Source organism: Periplaneta americana, chromosome 11 (assembly GCF_040183065.1).
Source record: "Periplaneta americana isolate PAMFEO1 chromosome 11, P.americana_PAMFEO1_priV1, whole genome shotgun sequence".
NCBI lineage: Eukaryota > Metazoa > Arthropoda > Insecta > Blattodea > Blattidae > Periplaneta > Periplaneta americana.
Window position 1 is genome coordinate 80,705,645 of NC_091127.1, and position 23,504 is coordinate 80,729,148.

The window sequence follows — 23,504 nt, forward strand, 5'->3', positions numbered from 1 at the left end:
TATGCAATTGTTTATAGCCGACTTTGACACAAATTACGTATTTGAAGCGTGCATTTCCATAACGTTGTAAGTTACCAATACTTCAATTCAAGATACCTCTCCTGCTACAGATGTTATTGGAAACTTAATTCAATTAGTGATAACTTCCCTGAAACCACACCTACCTGTGATTAAAACTTTCCTCCTCCAACTTGTCACATGCCTTCTCAATAATGAACATTAATGTTAATAAAACGTTCTCTGAACTGATTATTTTAAACTGGAACGCAAATGGAATCAAAGCTAAGCGAGGAGCTTTCTTAGAATTTCTCTCTCGACACAATGTAGCTGTAGCGTGTGTTACTGAAACTCAGAGAAGTTTACAGTTCCTGGTTACAATATTTATAGAACTGACGGTGTTGCTTCGGAAGCCTCTGGTGGTGTGGCAATTATAATTAGGAAAAATATACAGCATCACTCAATACTTCTGCCAGAACTGAACTGTTTAGAAGCCTGTGCTATTAAGATAACTTCACATAACCTTCCACAGTTTACTATAATTTCAGCATATAAACCACCAAAAGTACTTTTGAATTCTCAAGATGTTGTTAATCTTTTTTCTAATACTACACCAACAATACTTTTAGGAGACTTAAATAGTAAACATCAAATATGGGGATGCTGTGTAACCACACCTAACAGAAGACGTTTACTAACTATCTCAGAGGAAAACTCTATTAATATCGATGCACCTTTGGAACCCACGTTCTATCGACCTAACATATTACCTGATATACTGGACATAGCTTTACACAAATATATTCAGAACACCTCAAACATGCGTGTATTACATGAATTAGACTCCGATCATTGTCCTGTTCTGATTTCATTTGACGACAACCCTATGCTTCGCCCTCCTCCCAATGGACTTATGGAGGGTACTATAAACTGGAACAACTTTCAACTAAACCTAGACGATGTTTTGCAGCCCACCAATAACTTGAAAACAATCACCGATGCTGTTGCAGCAGTTCGTACTTTCACTGATGCTATTACTTCATCTATTCGAGCAGCAACGGTTCTGACAATACGGGTACATAGAAAATCTTATCACGGAACTCTTCCCTCAAAAATAAAACGGCTTATAAAGGAAAAACATCAAACCCGTCGATTGTGGCAAAAAAATAGAGAACCATGGCAGCATCACCGCCTAAATCAACTAACCAGAGAGGTAAAAAAATTGTTGGACGAACACAGATTCATATCTTATCAACGCCATCTATCTACTTTATCTCCAGAAGATTCCTCCCTTTGGAAAGAGACAAAGAGAGTATTGAAAGAGCCATGTATAATCCCACCTTTACAACAAGACGGTTGTCAATATGCAAGTGACAATAAAAAGTGTGAAATTTTCGCACACATCTTTCAAGCCTCTTTCATACCAAACCCAATCAAGAATAAAGAATTCAACGAAGAAATAGAATATTTTCCGAATAATTATCCTTCAGCACCATTGCCCGTAAACTTCACCTCGTCAAATGAGATCCACTCAATAATTCAGAAACTTCCAACAAAGAAATCTCGAAATCTGGATACGATCTTATCCCAAACTTTGTATTGAAGTATCTTACTCTTAAAGCTCTAGCAAACTTAGCTTCATTATTCAATGCTCTACTTCGTCTGGAATATTTCCCTGATACTTGGAAACATGCAGTAATAATTGTAATTTATAAACCTGGAAAACCTGCTTCAAATCCAACAAGTTACCGTCCCATAAGTCTTTTATCAACTATATCCAAAGTCTTTGAAAAGGTTTTGCTGAAATGCTTGGATAGTTTCTACTTCAAGCATCCATCCTACATCCATATCAGTTTGGCTTTCGTCGAAATCATTCTACTAACCATCAAGTGCTTCGTATCAGTGAACAAATTGCACAGGGCTTTGAAAACGAAGAACAGACTGCAGTCGCATTTCTTGACTTCACTCAAGCATTTGATCGAGTTTAGCATAAAGGTCTTCGGTACAAATTACGCAAGTCCGGCGTTCCAGACTACCTATGCAACATAATGACTAGTTTCTTGTCAAATCGCACATTCTCAGTCAGAGTGGGTTGTACTCACTCCTCTGTTAGACCCATTAGTGCTGGCATTTCACAAGGTTCTATCTTAGGTCCAATATTATTCAATGTATATACTTCGGACATTCCTGCAACACCAACCGCACAAATTGCTATGTATGCAGACGATACAGCTATTTATGCAACCCATCGCAACATTAACATAGCCTCAAATCATCTTCAGGAAGCCTTAAACATCATATGCCCTTGGATTGAAAATTGGTGCATCGCACTGAACTACAATAAATGTGAAGCAATGATATTTACTTTGTGTCGTCCTGCTAATCCTCCATGCATAAATCTTTCAACCAACGTGATACCGTGGAAACCAAAGGATGAAGATGTAAAATATCTTGGAGTGTACTTAGATCGCCATCTATCATGGAAACATCACATCAACAACAAACTTAAATTGGCCTACTCAAGACTCGCTAAATTATATCCACTCCTCAACAAGAAATCATCTACAAAGCTACAAAATTGCATGCTACTTTACACATCTCTATTACGACTTCTACTGCTTTATGCCTGTCCTGTCTGAGGAGGAGCTGCAATAAGTGAAATTAAACACATCCAGTCATTTCAAAATAAAGTCCTACGAATTTCACTCAATTCTCCTTGGTTTGTCCGTAACAGCCAACTACACAGAGAAATTGGTATTGACACAATCAAACAGTTTATTCATTCACAAGCTAAGAAGTTCTATAACAACCTAGAAAATGTTCCAGGCGTCATCCATTACTCTCTCGGAAGGAAATCCATATTTCCCACCAGAATCAAGAGCTGACTTCCAATGGACCTCATATTATAATCAAAATTCATCATCACACCAACTTATGTAAATAATTATTTATTAACAATTATTTTTGTTCATTGAGGAGCCCAATCTAGGCTGCCCTCAATTCAGTGTCATATATTGTATTTATATTTTTTAGAAATGATCTGTATAGCGCTAAATGCGCTGATCGATCAATAAATTGTTAAAAAAAAGTGCCAAAACCGGGAGAATCTATTTTTTCACATATATCAGTTGTAGATGCCCTGTTTGACAATATTACGAAAGGTTATGGGGAAAGTGCTGCTCCAAGTAATAAAGTAGTGCACTTTCAGGTTGTGCAAGTTACAACGTTGTATGTACTGTATAAACTATTTTTGTTCCTACTGTAAACTTTACAAATTGGCACTTACAACGTTCTGGAAATGCACGCTTCATTTATTACAGTGCCATAATATACATTCCAAATGCCAAGAGTAAGAATTTTCTGAAGACAGAGTTACAGAACAAGGAATTGTTATTAATTATAATCAGGACCGTATTTATGGCTCCTGGGCAACAAAAAAATTGTAGTATAGTCTCTCCTCCAAATAAAAGATATACTGGTACTGTATAGGATTTTAATTTTGACTTCTTGCACTTGCCTAAAAATAATGCAATAAATGACGTGTTCATAATCACAGTGGTGTATTCTGTCATTTTTCACAAAAATTCAAAATTCACATATTGAATGTAGGCTATTTTCATGTAGGTATAAGGCTGTCGTCTGCTGATTTTTTAATAAAGATTTTGTTGTTACTTCATTGCTCATTTCTAACTACACTGATTTAGAACCTTGGTTTTGTTACGGTATAGTTCTCCCCTGTTGAAACACAATTTATTCTGAAAATATTACTTATTTCACTGTCATTTTAATACCTTTAAATTTATATGAGCTTCCAAATGGATTTCTTTAAGGCCCAGAACACTAAATTATATCAAAAGGAGCTTTCTTTTTGCTCTGACATTAGCAAACAACAATTTATACTATAGGCCTATATCAAAGATATGTCCCAATTCATTCAAGTTTTTGTAAAAGTTCCCAGGAGTTTGCTGCCTCCTAAAATCTATTGTCATGAGCAAGTGCCCTGTTTACCACACCCCTAAATAAAGCCCTGATTGTAATTAATTATGCGTTAATTAATTTTAAATTATATTTATACAAATATCGCAAAAGCCTTTATTCGTCATTTCTTACATGATTTAGACATATAAAGTTTAATTTCAATAATTTATAAATAGTATGCTTACAGGAGTAGTTCATACATGATCCCATATAAAATCAAAAGGAAATTATTCTGTGCAATTTCATATAATGTCGCTGCATTTCTCATCTCCAAGGTGTGAATCATGTAGTCCACTTTCCAAAGAAACAAGGTCAAGCTCTTCCTCAGATTTTCTTTCATGGACACTTTTAATAGTCACCATCTGATTACAGTTTGCCTATTAAAAACAACATTTGTTATTTAATACAATACCGTATCATTTATTACACAACATTTAAGAGTTAAGTATAATGTTATATCTCAAGTGCTGATCATTTTTTTAACAAAATTAAGTCTTAGGAATTATAAGATTTCAAACTTCTATGACTTGATGTGAAACTTTTACAAGAAATTAAATTTTCTCAACATGTAAGCACATTTTGCTTGCTCAGCTTCACAGAGCAAGAGATAGACACACAAGAGACAGAAAGAGATAAAGGAAAAAGAGGAAACATGATTAGTGATTACTAGGCCTATGTAATTCTGTTAATCTCCAATAAATTATAGGAACAAAATCAAACTAGTAGCACAGCTAGTAGTATGAACTTACGTCTTAAATAGAATTGATTTAAGTAGCAAAAAATCCAGTAGAGTTCTGGCACTGTTACACAGTGAAATCAGAAATTGAAATCCCATAAAAGCTGCTAGTATTTATTTTGTATCCTTTTTTTAGTTTATTTTACGACACTTAGATTATTTAGCATCTGAATGAGATAAAGGTGATAATGCCAGTAAAATGAGTTCGGAGTCCAACACCGAAAGTTACCCAGCATTTGCTTATATTGGGTTGAGGGAAAACTCCAGGGAAAACCTCAACCAGGTAAATTGCCCTGACTGGGAATCGAACCTGGGCCATCTGATTTCGCGGCCAGACGCGCTAACCATTACTCCACAGGAGTGGACTTTTGTATATTGTAAAATGAAAATAATCCTATGCTGTAGCGTCATGATCTAAGAAATCATTCTGAGGTCCTGCATTACTGAATGAGTGCTGATTTGAGTTCTCACGGGAGAAGAAATTTTATCATGAAATTTCAGTCAGTATATGGGACCAGTGCCCACCCAGCATCGTGATAAATTTGAGAAGCTATTATAGGCAGGGTGCGAATTAACGGGAGGGATGGGGGGGATTTCCCCCTGTTGGAAAGTTATCCCCCCTCTCATAAATTCTTCTGAACATTCAGGAATGACTTCTATCCCTCCATCGATGACAGGTAACTGAAACGGGAGGCAAGGTAGGTAGGTGTAGAAGTGTGAAGGACTTGGAAAAGGAGAACAAGAGAATGAAAATTTCTATGTTCGTTAAGCTGTAGCCAGTTTAGAGTTTGGAAGGATGGGATAATGTGGTCAGCGCGACGGACATCACAGACGAAGTGAACACAAGAATTATGAACACGCTGTAATTTTTGCGACTGGTTGACATTGAGGTCAGTCAGTAAAAAATCACAATAATTGAAGTTATGTTATGTTCCTGGAATAGATCGGGTGCATTGGTAAGTTGCCACTCGGGCCTTGCAAACAATGCACAGAGACGATATCTTTAAATTTACCACTTTAACTCGCCCCTTTCGAGGGGATGTTATAAATAAATAAATCTAGCCTGTTTCATTCCCTAAGAGCCATGGTCTCCTGCCTACGCAGGGACTAGCTCAACTTTCACTTCTTAGGTGAGCGAGTCCTAGGGAGCTTAGTGGGGTCCTATGCGGTTTGTTTGCATTTACCTGTTCCTTCTCTTTGCCTCTTTTCACACTTTCACTATTCACTTTCTCACTTTCACTACTCACTGACGCACTTTCACTAATCACTGTTATTGAGTTCTGGTTGTCAACTCAGGTGTTTCCATCTTTCTCTATTCTTTGCCACTCTTGACCATTGTCCTGCTACATTTTTGAAGTGGTCAGCCCATCTGGTTCTTTGCTGGCCCACGTTCCTCCATCCTGTTCTTGGGTCCCACATGGTGACTCGTATCCATCTCTGGTGATCCATCTGTGCTACATGACCGCCCCATTTCCATTTTTGTGTTACTGTTTTAGTGAGTATGTCGCACATGCCTATTCTTCTGCGTACCTCTTCGTTTTGGATTCTATCTCTCAGTGAGATGTGGAGGATATTTCTTTCCATCTGTCGCTGACAGATGTGGAGTGCCTGCTTTTGCTTCTCAGTCAGGGACCACGTTTGACAGCCATATATCATTTCTCTAGGATCTCCGCTTTTATACTTATTTTCTGTTTTTTGTCCATTAGGATAAATTTTAAGGACCAGAATTTCCTCCATGCCAGACCTATCCTCCATTTGACTTCTTTCTCTGTGCTTGCATGAGGCGATATGTTTTGTCCTAGATATATGTACTGCTGTACATACTCTAAGGGTACCTGGTTTAACTGAACTGGATCCTCTTTGGCATTTGCCATCACCTTCGTTTTTGTGGCGCTCATCATTAGACCTGCTTCCTTGCTGACCATGTCTATATCCTTGAGCATTTCCTCCAAAATTTGCGCACATTTTGCTACTACTATGATGTCGTCAGCAAACCTGAGATGTGTGATACATTGCCCGTCTATACTTATGCCGTATTATGTCTTCCATTTTATTTTCCTAAACTGGTGCTCTAAGAGGCTAGTGATTGGTTTAGGTGACAGGGGGTTACTTGCTTCACTCCCCTTTCTATCTGGAACTCTTTTCCCTCTTTTTCTGTCCTTACTTTTGGTTTATTGTTTTTGTACATTTTCCCCAAGATTCGGACGTATTTGGTTGGAACTCCCTGTCGAATTAGTGCCTATAATACGTATTCATGCTCTACTGAGTCAAATGCCTTGTTTTAGTCTATAAAGGCGATATAAATTTGTTGGTTGAACTCCTGTGTCTTTTCTATTAGTTAGTTCACAGTTTGGAGGTGGTCGGTAGTGCTAAATCCTGATCTAAATCCTGCTTGTTCCACTGACTCGTTTGCATCGAGCGTTTTCATTAGTCTTCTGGTTATAACCACGAGGGGGTGTTGGATGAGTCTAAGTAGGAAAGTGTGAAATTCTCTCTTCCTACAACGTGTAAAACTTTCATTCGTGTGATAGATAGCATCATGGCTACTACCGCTAAGTGCAAGAGGAACATCCTCACACTGAAGCAAAACCTATAATTATTCGAGAAAATGGAGAGAGGAGTTAGTAGATCCAAATTAATGGACGATATAAAGTTGGAAGTTCAATTTTATACAATATAAAGAAACAAGGCAGTCAACTCCAATGATTCATAAGTAGGCCTAACACTGAATCTACGAAAGTTGCGGAAGATTGGAAAACTGTACATCAGTCCCACTGTGAAGAATTAGATCGTGTTCTATATGAACGGTTCGCAAATAAAATTTTTGAGGGACTGTGCATTTCTGGGCTGATGCTACAAGAAAAAGCCAAGGAATTGCACAGAAAATGAGACTGCAAGGTGAATGTGGATTTTCGATTGGGTGGCTTAACAGATTCAAAGAGAGACATGGAATCCAAAAACTAGATGTGTCCGGTGAACAAAGAAATGTCTTCGAAGTGTCCGTGGATGAGTTTATTAATCAGTTCCAGAAAATTGTGTCAGAGTAATGTTAGTGCGGAACAAATACATACCGGTAATGCTAATGAGACTAATTTATTATGGAGGTGTCTTCCTACAACACTAGCATGTGCGACAGAAACCTCGCTCAAGGGCTTCAAACAAAACAAAAATCGTTCAGTGAATATTCGAACCCAAAATTAGTGTATTTTTGTGTTAAGTGATGTGTTTTAATAAAGAGAATCCACAAAGTTTTATGTTATTTAGTTATGATCAAGTGACTGAGAAATAAGCTTCATATGGCTGCAGTTTCAACAGATTGGCATCATAAAATACGAACAGGCAATTTGTTAAAATACTTATTCAATTATCCGGCAAAATCTCGTATCCGGAACTTGCCTGGCCCCATTGGTGCTGGTTAGGAGGGATTCTACTGTACATGGAATTAGCTTCAGAAATGAAGGAGATGTAAAGGTCACCCGAGTCACCATACATCCAATAATACTCTCAACGAATGGCATCATACCAAAGACATTAGTCCAGCAACTACTCTCTCTACATCTACAACATATTTTACCACTACTCCAAAAATCAGTAATTTTAGATAGGCCTATGTCACATTGTCCGACATTTCCTAAATGCTGAATAATTTGTGATAAGTACTTGATTAAATCCGTATCATTAAGCCATGTACAATTTTTTTTCTGTGTAGAAAAATGAGAAAAATCAACTGTAGTAATAATAATAATAATAATAATAATAATAATAATAATAATAATAATAACAATAATAATAAGAATAACAATAATAAGAATAAGAATAAGAATAACAATAATAATAATAACAACAATAATAAAAACAATAACAATAACAATAATTAATAAGAATAACAATAATAATAATAATAATAATAATAATAACAATAACAATAAATTAAATTAATATTAATTTTTCTACAATCTTACGTAATTCAGTATATATACAATCATTTGCAATAGTTACCGCCACAAAATAAAACATATTTATATGCACTGCCCTAGGTAGAGCAGTAGCTCATTAAGGGCCATTTGAAAATAAATAAAAAATTAAAATAATGAAGAAAGAATTAATTACTGTGATATTGGTTAATTCGTTGTATGTGCGATGTGTTCGGAAGGCATCCAACTGGCTAGGGACATAGTTGACCTCTTTAGCATTTTTCAGGTGAGACTTCTTCTTCATGACAAGGAACTCGTGATCTGTGGTTCGTGCTATATAATCTAATTCTCGTAGTGCGTCAAGAGAGCTGTGTAATCTGTTTTCTTCAAGTAATGAATAAAAATCTGCTTCATTGTCCATATCCTGCAAGAAACAAAGCTGTATATAAAAAAACTAAGTAAGCCCTATAAAGGTTGCAGTGCTGGGTCGTAGTGCCCTCCTCCAAAAATTCCATTCCATTCCAAATAGGCCCTATATAACAAAACAAAACACACTTAATTTCCGCGATATAACGAACATAGAAGTCTTATAAGTACTGTATATACCTAGGAGCCATTCCATTTTCACGAGTGTAACATTTGCATAGTAGTTTTTCTGCTCGTATGAAAAATATTTAATTAAATAGGAACAAAAATGAGAAACCACTATCTTATATTCTACGCTCTTAACAGTAAAATCTTTCATCATTTGTGAATTTTAAAGAAATCTTTGCTCCAGTATTAATATTATTCAATTTCGAAATGGGCATGAAGCATGACACTGTATGAAGTTTCATTAAGTTCTGTGAAGTGCTTGGTAAAAGAAATTCAGAACACTTTCAGACTGATACAAGAGGAGTTGTACTTCACCATGATCTGCATAAAATAAGAATAATTACATTTACACAAAACAAAACACTAACAGATAGTAGAGATATAGCAAACGCATTTAATAAACACTACTCAAACTCTCACAGATTACATCCCAATACCAAAAAAACTGACAAATTTATCAAAAGAGAATTACATAAAAATAATAAAAACAATATTACTAGTACAAAACCTGAAATATTTCATCAAAATTTTACTTCCAAAGAATTAACTCTAGCTTTACAAAATTTAAAAACCAAGAAATCTCCTGGCCCCGATAACATTCATTCCGAATTTTTGAAACATCTGGGGGAAAAAGCCAAGTCTGTACTTTTATCCATTTTCAATTTATCATGGAACACCTCAGTTCCTGCAGCTTGGAAAAAAGCAATCATTGTACCAATTTACAAAAAAGGGAAACCTGCTCATGATGTTAATAGCTATCGACCAATAGGACTATTAAGCATGATAGCAAAAATCATGGAGTCCATGATCTCCAACAGATTAACTTGGTATTTAGAATCCCAAAATCTTTTATCACCAAGACAAGCCGGCTTTCGACAACTACACTCTACCAATGAACAAGTCATACGCCTCGGCCAAGAAATAAAAGACAGTTTTAACAAGAAAGAAGATACCTTGGGAATATTTATTAACTTTCAGCTAGCATATGACTCTGTTTGGAGAAATGAATTATTACTAAAACTCCAGAAATTAGGTATCTCCAGCAATATGTTCAGATGGATATCAGAATTCCTTAGTCAACGATTCATTGCCACTAAATTCAATAACTCACTTTCTAGTTACAGACAAACATATCGAGGTCTACCTCAGGGCGCTGTCCTCAGCACAACTTTATTCAATATTTATATAAATGACTTACCCTCCCTATTAGAGGAATCAAACATAAAACAGCACTATTTGCAGATGATATAGTTTTGTGGACTTCCGGATCTTACAGGCATAGAGACAAAATTCAAAATTCTGCTCTTAAAGCTCTAAATCAACTACATGAATGGAATACATCAAATTTGATGACACTCAATTTAAGCAAAAGTAACTACCAAATATTTTCTCTTGATAAAAAAGAAAGGGAATTCAATATCCAATACAATGGCCAACACCTTCCTAGGACTTATGAATCCAAATATCTTGGAGTTATTTTCGATAGTAAGTTAACATGGAGCAACCATTTGAAATACATTTCTGAAAAAGCTCGTGAAAGATTCTCCCTTCTAAAATGACTAGCAGGAAAGAAATGGGGATGCTCTAGGAATACTTTGAACACTACATACAAAATGTTTATACAGCCAGTGCTGACATACTGCGGAGAAATTTTAATTACTTCACCTTTCATAAACGAAATAGAATATGTTCAAAACCAAGCTCTCAGACTCATTACTGGTGGAATCAAAACAACTCCAATAGATTCTATGAGATTCCTCACTAATATTAACAGCATCAAAATGACAATAGAAGAAAAAGCACTGATTCAATATGAAAAACTTATTAGATTACCAGGAAACAATTGGCATTCATACAGTCTTCTCTGTAGATTGAAAACTCAGAAAAGTTTCATATCCATTGTTCAAGAATTAAAACAGAAAATCAATATCCCGAATTTAAAAGAAAACCTACAAATTAAACTAAACCCTTTAACTCTATTAAATATGGAATATAATCTAAATTTAACAGAAGAAATACTGAAATCAGAAGTAAACACTGAAATACTAAAACAATTGTCTTTAGAGACAATTAATATTAGATACCCTCCACAAAACTGGCTTCATTTATACACTGACGGATCCTTGATCTCCAGAGAACAAGGTGCTGGTGCAGGTGTTACGTGCTGTCTCTTCTCACTTTATAGATCTCTTGGGTATGGAACAACAAGTTTTGATGGAGAAATCATTGCAATAAGTGAAAGTCTCAGGAATCTTCTATGCCACATCAGTAAATTTAAAAATGCAGTTATATTGTCGACTCCAAATCAGCTATTCTATCAATAGTCTCTAAACACACACCTTCATCTCAAACAACAGAAATAACTAAAATGCTCTCTCAATTAATATCACTCAATAAAAGAATTGTATTCCAATGGATACCATCCCATTGTGGAATCCTGGGAAACGAGAATGCGGATGCATTAGCAAAGAAGGGCAGCACTGCTACTTACAGACCTGTTACTAAATCTCCTTACTACTCTGTGAAAAGATTTATTAAATCTACATACTTAGACTTCAACAAACAAAATTTGATAACAGAATCCCAAGGGAAAAAATGGAACTCTCTGCATCAAAATCCACAGTTAATTCCCTATTTACCACGAAAATCGTCTGTAGCTGCATTTAGATTGGCAACAGGCCATGAGTGTTTGGCCAAACACCTGCATAGAATTGGAATATATAGCAGTCCCCTAACTGCCCATTGTGCAACTCAAACCAAGAAATGGATTCGGAACACCTCAAAATCTGTGCTTCAGTGGCTGGTCATGATAATATCTTTGAAAAATATTGGAGTGCAAGAGGTCAAATGACTTTATTGTCAAACGCCTGGCATTAGAAAACAACAACAACAACAACATTTACACTACCGGTCAAAAGTTTTCGATTGCCTATTACAACTATGGATTTGTGGTTAAAACAGGAATTTCGTTTTGAATATTCTATCATATCACAATGCTTACAAATGGTTTTTAAGGAACCCGCAGGCTCACATAAGCCCGCCATTGGTCCCTATCCTGAGCAAGATTAATCCAGTCTCTATCATCATATCCCACCTCCCTCAAATCCATTTTAATATTATCTTCCCATCTACATCTTGGCTTCCCCAACGGTCTTTTTCCCCTCTGGTCTTCAAACTAACACTCTATATGCATTTCTGGATTCGCCCATACATGCCACATGCTCTGCCCATCTCTAACATCTGGATATAATGTTCCTAATTATGTCAGGTGAAGAATACAATGCATGCAGTTCTGCGTTGTGTAACTTTCTTCATTCTCCTGTAACTTCATCCCTCTTAGCCCGAAATATTTTCCTAAGAACCTTATTCTCAAACATCCTTAATTTCTGTTCCTCTCTCAAAGTGAGAGTGCAAGTTTCACAACCATACAGAACAACTGGTAATATAACTGTTTTATAAATTCTAACTTTCAGATTTTTTGACAGCAGACTAGATGACAAAAGCTTCTCAACCAAATAATAACAGGTATTTCCCATATTTATTCTGCGTTTAATTTCCTCCATAATCCTAGAGAGAGAAAATATTTATTTTGCTGGTCTATTTAGTTTTTCCGATGTGTTTGTACATTGAAATAAAGTATATAGTTGTTTTCATAACTGATCTAAAACTTTTGACCAGTAGTGTGCATGCAAAATATAAGTGATTAATTATTGTCATGGATGGGGCAGCCAAATGTTGCAGGTGGGATATGGTGTAAATTATCAATTTATCCTCTCTTATGTATGTCCAGAGTTTCATTGAAATCATAGAAAATACAATTTCTCACATAGCTATTCCATTACTGGTTGGGAAAGGACACCCACAATTTTTCCGTATCTTCATATGACACATCAGAGTCACTAGTTCTGGAAACTTTCCCTGATTCACCATATCACAACAGTTCGTCTGCACGTTATTTTCACATCACCATTCTCATCTACATTACTTTGCCAGATGGCTGCATATGTATGCTTTGATATAGAGTTTTTCTAGTGTCATTAATAAATTCCATTAGCACAGATGATCTTGGATTAATTTCAGGACTTGCTGATGCTGTTGTTCCTGAACTAAGTTCTTGCATGAATTAAATACTATTATAGTCACAATCATGCCATGGTATGAAAGAAAAATTTCACAACCTCGAATGGGAATCGAACCTGCGACTTCCTGTTTTCCGGTCAGGCGCTCTACCACTGAGCTATCGAGTTCGTCTCACACCAAAGGCTCGGAATTATCCTTTCATACTGGACTCTGTTATAGAGTACTGTCCATAGCGTCTGATCTTAGTCAGCACTGCTTATGGATGGAAAGAAACTATACAAATGTAATCTTCATCTTACGATGTTTGGATGACGTATATACGTCCGTTGATGTGACATATTAATGAATTAAATACTATTATAGTCACAATCATGCCATGGTATGAAAGAAAAATTTCACAACCTGGAGCAGGAATCGAACCTGCGACTTCCTGTTTTCCGGTCAGGCGTTCTACCACTGAGCTATCGAGTTTGTCTCACGTCAAAGGCTCGGAATTATCCTTTCATACTGGCGACTCTGTTATAGAGTACTGTCCATAGCGTCTGATCTTAGTCAGCACTGCTTATGAGTGGAAAGAAACTTTACAAATGTAATCTTCATCTTTCGATGTTTGGATGACGTATATACGTCCGTTGATGTGACATATTAATGAATCATCGTAAGATGAAGATTACATTTGTAAAGTTTCTTTCCACCCATAAGCAGTGCTGACTAAGATCAGACGCTATGGACAGTACTCTATAACAGAGTCGCCAGTATGAAAGAATAATTCCGAGCCTTTGGCATGAGACGAACTCGATAGCTTAGTGGTAGAGCACCTGACCAGAAAACAGGAAGTCGCAGGTTCGATTCCCGCTCGAGGTTGTGAAATTTCTCTTTCATACCATGGCATGATTGTGACTATAATAGTATTTAATTCATTAATATGTCACATCAACGGACGTATATACGTCATCCAAACATCGTAAGATGAAGATTACATAAGTTCTTGCAGTTTTCTGCAATCGTCATTTTTACATTCACTGTCTCTATCAGAGTCAGGATAGGGCTTAAATACCTTGTATTTCACTAGTTCTGGTAGATATATAAAGCTAATAATTAAGTTGCCAGAATCATAGCCCTTGAAATAATGCTTTGACTGCAATCAGGTCAATCAAGCACTGTTCATTTTGTAAATCACAGCAAATTATCTCTAAAAGTTCTGTACTATTAGAAGCGAAGTGTTGATAGCAAGCTAAAATTTATGTGAAACTTACACAGTATATAGCATTTCACTTGACATAAGGGTATCCTTTGGTCGAAATTCATAGTATTTTGATAAATTTATTTTGGTTGGTGGGTGTTCTGATTTCAACACACTGTATGCTTCTTTGACAGTAACAATCATGTGACAATTCTGTAGTAAACTATCCTCTTACCACTTTTAGAATGTTCACAAACATCTTTGATACCAGGGGCTTGCAGATTGATATGATCTTGAGTAGACTACCATATAAAATTCCTGAACTTTAGCAACTATATCTTCTTAATTATAATTAGCGAATACACTTTTTTGGCCTCTCTTTTGGCATATTAGGTACTGTACACATTCCAACATAAGCTTCTTTACAACCAATTTTTTCCTCAGAATGTGAGAAAGAACTTTCTCAACTCTGCTTTGCATATGCCTGAGGAGTCCTATTATGGTCCTAATTTGGAACAACAACGGACTTGTTTTTGTTTCTTTTCAATATTATCCTGCATCTTTTGCCAGTATTATCTTTTCTTTTCAGCTCCTCTACATCTGTTTCCTTTTAATGCACTTCTCGATTCTCTTACATTTCTTCTCATTTCTTCCTGCCGTCTTTTGTCCTTCTCTATTTTTCTATCTTTATGACTTTCATACTTCCTTTTATCTTCTTTGAGCAAGTTCTGCATCCTGTCAGCTGATGTCGTTTCACCCATGTGTTGAAAGAGATGTTGCCATAAAATCTGTCACAGGTGGGAGACACAATAATTACGATAAATCTCGAAAACCTCTTTGTGTACCAATCTGAAACACTGGATTCATAATGTTAGTGAGGACAAGTTTACTTATACATAACTTCAACTTTCACCTCCAGCTTTGTTTTTTCTAGGAATAAACTTTTTGAGTTATTTTGTCAGAGGCACTTGAAACAAGCACTACGGTATAATATGCACCAATTTTAGGAAATATGCCTACCTTTCAGGACAAAATATTATTGTGGCTGCAACAGTGGACTATCTTCTCATTCAGGACAATAAAATGACAAACAAATGGAATGGAGAGCTTTAAAGACTAATACTGAGTTACAGTACAAAATCTAGTTCAGGCTTGCAAATTTCCACTGCTCTCTTTAAACTGTAATTTCTTGATAAATGATGATCTGATATCCATATTTCTTCTTTCACAGATAACTTATTTGTTTTCTCATGCATAATCTTCAAAATTCGATGTAATACAAGATGTTTGAAAGTTTCGGGTCAGGCTCACTTTGCCATGGAATGGCTCCTATGCACTTACTGGCTCAGAATGCAGGATTAGGTTGATTGTCAATAATGCTTAAAGTTCTAAAGTATGGCACGCTCAACTCTGTGTGTGATTTGTGGTTCAACTATTCCCTCCGCAACATACTGCCTGTTTGTAAGGACAATATACCTTTCTCTTTCTTCCACCCTCACCCTTGTAGGACTAGACAAGACTCAGTGCGTTCAACTAATTCCTCCACAAGTCAAGTGTAGTTCTTAAGGTTCATTTTTGCATGTCCACGCTGAGTCAAGTGTATCTTAATACAAGGGTGAGGGTAAAATAAACAGAAAGGTGTACTGGTATCGTCCTAGTAAGTAGGCAGTGCATTGCAGATGGAATAGTTGAACGCACTGTAGTTTTTGCTGGATGAGAAACTAGAAGTTATACTTCCATCACTTAAAATTTTATCTTCTATACTGTTTTATTGTAGTAGGTACGTAGCCTACATAATAAAGAGTGATCCATATCAATCTTTACATAAACTTCCGAACCATAATATATAATAGGACCTAATTGTGGGAGAATCAGATTTATCCAGATAGTTTATGGTAGCAAGACTCCACGCTGTTGTTTTGTTGCCTGGCCACCAGTAGGGGCGCTAAACGTTTCAATGGAATTTTCTGATTGGATGCTGGTGTGAAAAGTCACACAGAACAACAAAATAGCCACCATATTTGTTTTGAGATTAGGACCTGATGACAATGTTATTTGAGTCGTTTGTGTGTTTATGTTATTTCATTAAGAAAATAAGTGAAAATTTCATCTGAATACGTCACTATGTGTGCTGTAGGCATATTGACATGTGCTGTTTCTGCAATCCCCGATTCATTTATATTTGATCCAATGAAATTTTTACTTATTATCTTAATTAAATAACAAACACACAAAAATAATAAAATTCACCTTTAACAATCATTATATTTTGATTAACAAACCACCAATTTTGCTCTCAAATAGTTAAGCTTCACAGCCAGGCCACCAGGAGCGCATCAGTTGTTCTCTGCTTCCCTGTCGTAATATGCATCTTGTACTTCTATTATTTTGTTGTTCTGTGGATTAATTTCTCTCTTTATGTCAAAACAAATTTTGAATGTATCCTACATTTTCATGTAAACAGAATTGTACCTCTCACCTCTGATCACTTTATATCTAAAAGTTATTCAAAGGTTTAATATTTGCCACTGCCAGTACTTATACTTAAAATAAAATTAATGACTATATTGCTGACAGTGTTAAGAAATAATAGGCGTAGGCGTATGTAATAAAATATTAATATGTACCTTTTGAACAGCTGCAAGTAGAATTTTATTCTGCCAGTCTTGGACGCATAAAGACCAATCACGGTGGTGTGTCAATAAATTCTGTAATACATTTCCATCCCCAGCTAATGGCTTTACACCCAACTTTTTCAAATCGTACTCTATCTCTGACCACACTTCACCAATCTTCAGTGCAAGAAAATTTTCTATTATTTTCAATGTAACCTGTTAAGTGCATTAACACAATTAGTTTTTTTTTTTTTTTTTTTAAATTTATGAACACGAGATTGTAAATTCTAATAAAACAGGAATTTTATTTTCAGTCCCTGACACACAATAATTATCTAACTAGTTCTTATTCAATTCTATGGTATATCTTATAGATTTCTGTCATTATAAGAATTTTATTATAATGTTTTGATAATACTCGTACTTATAATTTAATGAAACAAATACATAAAAATGAAGTAACTTACCGGTATATGAGTAAAAATTAAAGTAATGGAAGAATGAATAGGGTAGCCTATAAGCCTACAATCATGTAGTTTAAACAGATTTATGATTGGAGAATGAAATGTACCGGTGCCAAGGAGAAGTAGAATTTATCTCAAGTTTCCTAAAATCTCTGAAACACTACTGGTAATAAATTTCTACTAAATTAATCCTAGCCTTTCCACATGTATCTATAAAAATAACTGTTCCTGCAGTAACCAATGTGCTTAGGACACATTGCTGAATTGCCTTAAAAAGCTGAGCAGCTTTTCTTTGAAGAACGTTAATACATTGACAACAGTTAACAGCTCAAGGAAAATACGTAACAAAATCTTTAATATTAATTTTTAAATTATGGTTTATTTAACGACGCTTGCAACTGCAGAGGTTATATCAGCATCGCCTGTGTGCCAGAATTTTATCCCACAGTTCTTTTACATGCCAGTAAATCTACTGACATGAGCCTGTTGCATTTAAACACATTTAAATGCCATCGACCTGGGCCGGGGTCGAACCCGTACCTCGAGCATAGAAGGCCAGTGCTATACCGACTACTCTACCATGGCCGACTCTTTAATAGATAGATAGATAGATAGATAGATATTTATTAGCCTTAGGAAATACAATGATTTCATGGCATCGTCAGAGTGAATACATAATAAATATGCGGTTACATACATGTTATTCCGACATACAAGATATCTACAATAATATACAAATAATATACAATCAACACATTCAGTAATGAAGTCAATTCTCCACAGTTTTCTTCAGACCATTACTTGTACAAGGTTCTTGGTTTCCTTATCTTCTTGGGCAGTCTCACCCCAGACATGAATCAGATAGAAAAGAAGAGCAGTAAACACAAAAGGAGATACTAACTACTGTAAGCTAAATTTGGAGTGCTAAACTAAGATACTCATTGACAGTAAAAGGCATGTGGAAAAGTAAAATATGTTTCACTGACTTTTTAAATCTAGCATAGTTAAGGGCTTTAGTTTCAACAGGGAGTTTGTTGTAAAGTCTTATCCCTGTATGTGATAAGCTATTGAGACTCTTGGATAACCTATGATGATTAAAATGTAAATTAGTGCATGTTCTTTGCTGTAGCTGTGATAATCAGAGTTTATTTTAAAACTATCATAATTTTGGTGGATGAAACAGACTGTTTCAAGAATGTAAATACAAGGTAGGGGCAAAATATCAAACTCTTTGAATATTTTTTTACTATCCGAGCGAATAGGTACTTTCTTTATAATTTTCAATATTCTCTTTTGCAGTCTAAACACTTGTGCAAGTTTTGATGACGACCCCCAGATAATTATCCCATATGATAATACAGAGTGAACATAGCCAAAGTAAACCGCTCTAAGTAGTTCCTTGGGAGTTATATTGGTTAGGACACGGAAAGCATAACACAAACGACTTAGTTTATCAGTTAAGAATTGAATATGACTTTCCCACGTGAGGTTGGAATCAATCCATATCCCTAAAAATTTTGTACAATCGACGTCCTTTATTCCAGTATTATTAAGTAGTATTTCAATGGAGTCATGTAGTTGTTTCTGACTGAAATACATACAAACGGTTTTACTGACATTCAGTTTTAGTCTATTGCTAGCTAACCACTGTTCTAGTTGTCTTGAGGTTTCATTTATTTTCTCCTGTAAATTATTTTTATCAAGAGCATTGAAAACAATATTGGTGTCATCTGCAAAGAGAACGGTTTTAGCTTGTGTTATCCTTGAGGGAAGGTCGTTTATATACAGGAGAAATAGAATTGGGCCAAGTATGGAACCCTGGGGCACCCCGCTTTTCATGATAGTGGGATATGATTTCATTGAGCCTATTTCAACAAATTGTTGCCTTGCACTTAGGTAAGAAACAAACCAACTTTTAGCTAACCCCCTTATGCCAAACCATTGTAGTTTCTGGATCAGTATCATGTGGTCAACTGTGTCAAATGCTTTGCTCAGGTCCAGGAATAGCCCAACTGTTTGATTCTTGTTGTCTTTTGAATTTAGAATAAATTCCGTGAAAGTGAATATGGCGTTATTAATTCCTTTGCCTTTTTGAAATCCAAATTGAGCATTTGATAGTGCACCTTTACAATCTAAAAACCGAACTAATCTATTATACATAACTTTTTCAAGGATTTTGGAGAATGTAGATAATAGAGATATCGGCCTATAGTTGTTAATATTTTGTTTATCTCCCTTCTTAAATATAGGACATACTTTTGCGAGTTTGAATTGTTCGGGAAATTTACCACTAATTAAAGATGAATTGCAGATGTGTACTAGTGGAGCTACTAGTAGTACAGCACATTTCTTTACAATACCATCCGGAATGTCATCAGGTCCACAGGAAAGATTATTTTTTAGTTTTTTTATTATATCGAGAATTTCATCTGCAGTCACGGGAGATAGAAATATGGTGTTTACATTTCCTGTTCCATGTAAGTTTGTTTCCTGACTACCTGTTACCTGGTTATTAGGATTGTCTGCTACATTTGCAAAAAATTTATTAAAAATTTCAGCTATTTCGAAGGAATTTTGAATTGTTTGACCATTATGTATTATTGAAAAGTTTTGATTTGAGACTTTGGTATTTTTACAAGTTTCTTTCTTTACAACTTCCCATATAGCTTTACCTCTGTTCTGTGCTTTCATAATGAATTCTCCATTGAATTTCAGTTTAGCTGCATGTATAACTTTCTTTAATATGCTGGTATATCGTTTATAATGTAATTTAAGATCTAGGCTATTTGTAATTTGGCACAATTTATATAACTCCTTTTTCCTCCTACAAGAAGTTACAATCCCCTTCGTTATCCAATTTTTTGAATTGTTGAACTGCTTATTTGTAAGTGTACATTTTTTTAGTGGAAAAGCAACATCAAAATAATGAGTTATTGAGTTTATAAATTCGTTTGTTTTCGCATCCACATCTGTTAAGTTGGTTACTTCAATCCAATTTTCTTTGCTTAGCAAACGTTTAAAATATTCAACGTTTTCATCATTAAAAGAAAAGCAAAAGAAACAGAAAAACAAATCCTGGGGAATGCTGAGAAAGCCCAGATAGTGACCACCAGGAAACAATATTCAGAAGTTGCCAGAAGCGAAAGAAAGCTAAACACAGACGAGTCATGTGACATCAGGACGAATATAGCTGATTTCCTTTTTCTGATTTATGTGCACAAAGATTTTTCATAGAAAATATCTAGCACAGTAAGTGTTATACGTTGTTCCTATTGTATAATAAAGTTTAATTGGTTATCTGAACTCTCGCTATTTGTCCTAGAATACATTATTATTTATTAAACTTAATCAGGGGCGGCTTTCGAAGGGGGGCTGCGGAGCTGCAGCACCCCCAGACATTTGTGGCTCATGTCTCGTTTTATGTTGTGAAATACATTTATTATACAGTCTCTATTTAGCGGCTCGAATTTTTTTTTTTTTAATTTCTCTCTCATTGACATGCACGCAATCGTTAGTGAAGTCACTTCCTCCCCTGGTGCTGCCAGAGCGAAACGAGAGACAAGGACGGATTGGTGAAGCCACTTCCTCCCCTGGAGCTGCCAGTCTCATCTCGGATGCTTTTGTGCGTTAGTTTTACCCCTCCCTCTGCTGCCCCTCGCCGTGAATCCAGTTTTTCCAGGCGCTGCAAAATTTGCAGCAGTTTGTCAGTAGCGCGCAGTTTTAAATACATCTTCTTTAACGTTGTGAGTATAACAAGTGCAACAATGTTTAATTCTGTGCAATATTTACAGTCTTTTCAGTTCAGTACCTTAACAATTCAGGAGAAATGTGAAATTAAGTGCCCATCAGTTGAATCTCATAATGGAAAGAGCAGCTAAACAAAATAGCCTACAAAGCTCGCATATTTTTTGCTAATTTATCCAGTATCCCTGCTTTCTTCTTTCGATCTCCACACAGTCTGTATTAGATTAATGTGTTTCAAAGACAATTCCATCAGCTGGGGCAACAAGATAGGCCTAGAGTTTTAAAATAAGAACAGTAAATGTTGTTCATGAGAAGAAGGAGCCATTGCTAGAATATTTTCAAACCATAATGGAATCTGAAACATCTAACAACATCACAATAAATGAGGCAAGCGCCCTGGTGCGTACTTTTGAAGGTGCTGAATTCAATTTCTGGCTCAGTTTTTTTTCATTTATTGATTTATCATTTAGATATATTATACAACCAACTACAACATCGCCAGTTATATATTTCTAAGGTTCAAATCTGCATATAAAAAATTAAATTATGGTTTATTTTACGACACTCGGAACTGCAGGGGTTATATCAGCGTCGCCGGTGTGCCGGAATTTTATCCCACAGGATTATTTTAAATACCAGTAAATCTACTGACATGAGTCTGTCTCATTTAAACACATTTAAATGCCATCGATCTGGGCCGATATCGTACCCGCAACCGACTATGCTACCGAGGCCGACTCTGCATATCAAGCTTTGTTAATGCCATGCAGACAATACGGAACAGTGCACAGATGAGCAGCGAGATCTGTGAAAATTAAAACCCTAAAAAGCGTCGTAAGCTCGAAGGGATTCAGACAAGGGTTGCGGCAGCCAAGGAAGTGTGTGACCTCATTTTCAAACAAGCTAACACCCGATTCCACTTCATAGATCATCTGATATTATCTTCTCTTCTGTGTCAAGGAAAATTTGAATGCTACAAAGCTCATTTCCTGAAAATGACCTAAATGTATGTGTGAAGCTTTTTCCAATGTTCGATAAAGACAAACTAAAAACGGAGTAGTCTATATACAAATAGAATCCGCCTGTTTCCTTTCTACAAAAAGCAACAAAACAGCAAAACATTCACTTGAACATTCTCTTGTTTTCCTAGTCACCGCCCACTTGATGCATTCGTTTCCCTACTTTTAAAGAGCATCAAATTGGCTGTGGTTGCTAAATAGCGCTGTTGTCAAATGTATTTCTTTCTCAAATCAGCAATTAGTAAATTGAGACAAGTTGATTGGAGATTCACGTTTGTGCAACGCAAAGAACAATCAAATAAATCAGACATCAACTGATTGGCGATCAGGGACTGATTTGATTTGCGTTTCTGCAACCGGGCCTTAGCCGCGAAACTAATGTGTGGTCAACAAGCCCCTACAGTCTCGGCTGCGCGAAACGAGGAAACCGGGGCAAATTGAACGCTGCGCTTGCCGCCATATTATTGGAGAGCAGACAAATAATAGCAGTGCGTAAATCATGCAATTTAACGCTGTGATGATCTAAAATTGACATATTATGGCCATTTTCGACGTTTAACGTAAAATTAGGACGAAATAAACATATTCAAAGTTTCATTGATATGTGTTAGAACATTAAAGAAAAGAAAATACGTATGCAGCAATTTATAGAAAACATACTGATACATCCATAAATAGGCCTACACAATACACATTATAGATTGTATAATTTTACGATAATCAGAAAATTGTTAGGTTTTAGAGAATCTAAAATTATATTAACATATTAACTCTTAGATCACAAGACATAAATATATGCACCTTGATTACACAAGTTCTTGTTATAATCAAATTCCTAAGTGAAATAAATATGCGATAATCAGTATAGACTTGTTAAGTTTTAGAGAATCAAAAATAAATTATATTACCGGTACTTTTAGACCACAGGACATAGATAATCTGGCAAAATATAATGTGCGAAGTTAGCCAAATTACATTGAATTCATTCTTCAATTAATAAAGGGAATGCTATCAATTATAAAAAGTATCAGTACCTAATACATTGCAAACAATAGGTAAGATCTAAAAACTAAACAATCACTTTATGCAAGATAAAAAACCACATACTTTTTATGTGTGGATTTTTTACATATTGTATTTTTATTTTAAATAAATAAAATAGATATATTATCATTGCTTG

At 35.6% G+C, this 23,504-nt stretch overlaps 1 long non-coding RNA gene across 3 annotated transcripts; it reads right to left on the reverse strand.

Annotated features, from left to right (window-relative positions):
- Positions 1-4,077: 4,077 nt before the first annotated feature.
- On the reverse strand, positions 4,078-22,685 carry LOC138709134 (uncharacterized). Of its 3 annotated transcripts, none has more exons than XR_011334837.1 (3): positions 22,432-22,685; positions 8,822-9,049; positions 4,078-4,352 (listed from the first exon to the last, which is right to left on the reverse strand). It is a non-coding gene; the product is annotated as an uncharacterized lncRNA (long non-coding RNA). The 3 variants fall into 3 exon arrangements; XR_011334838.1 differs by having other exon boundaries at positions 22,306-22,437; XR_011334836.1 differs by lacking the exon at positions 22,432-22,685 and adding an exon at positions 17,110-22,284.
- Positions 22,686-23,504: the final 819 nt, after the last annotated feature.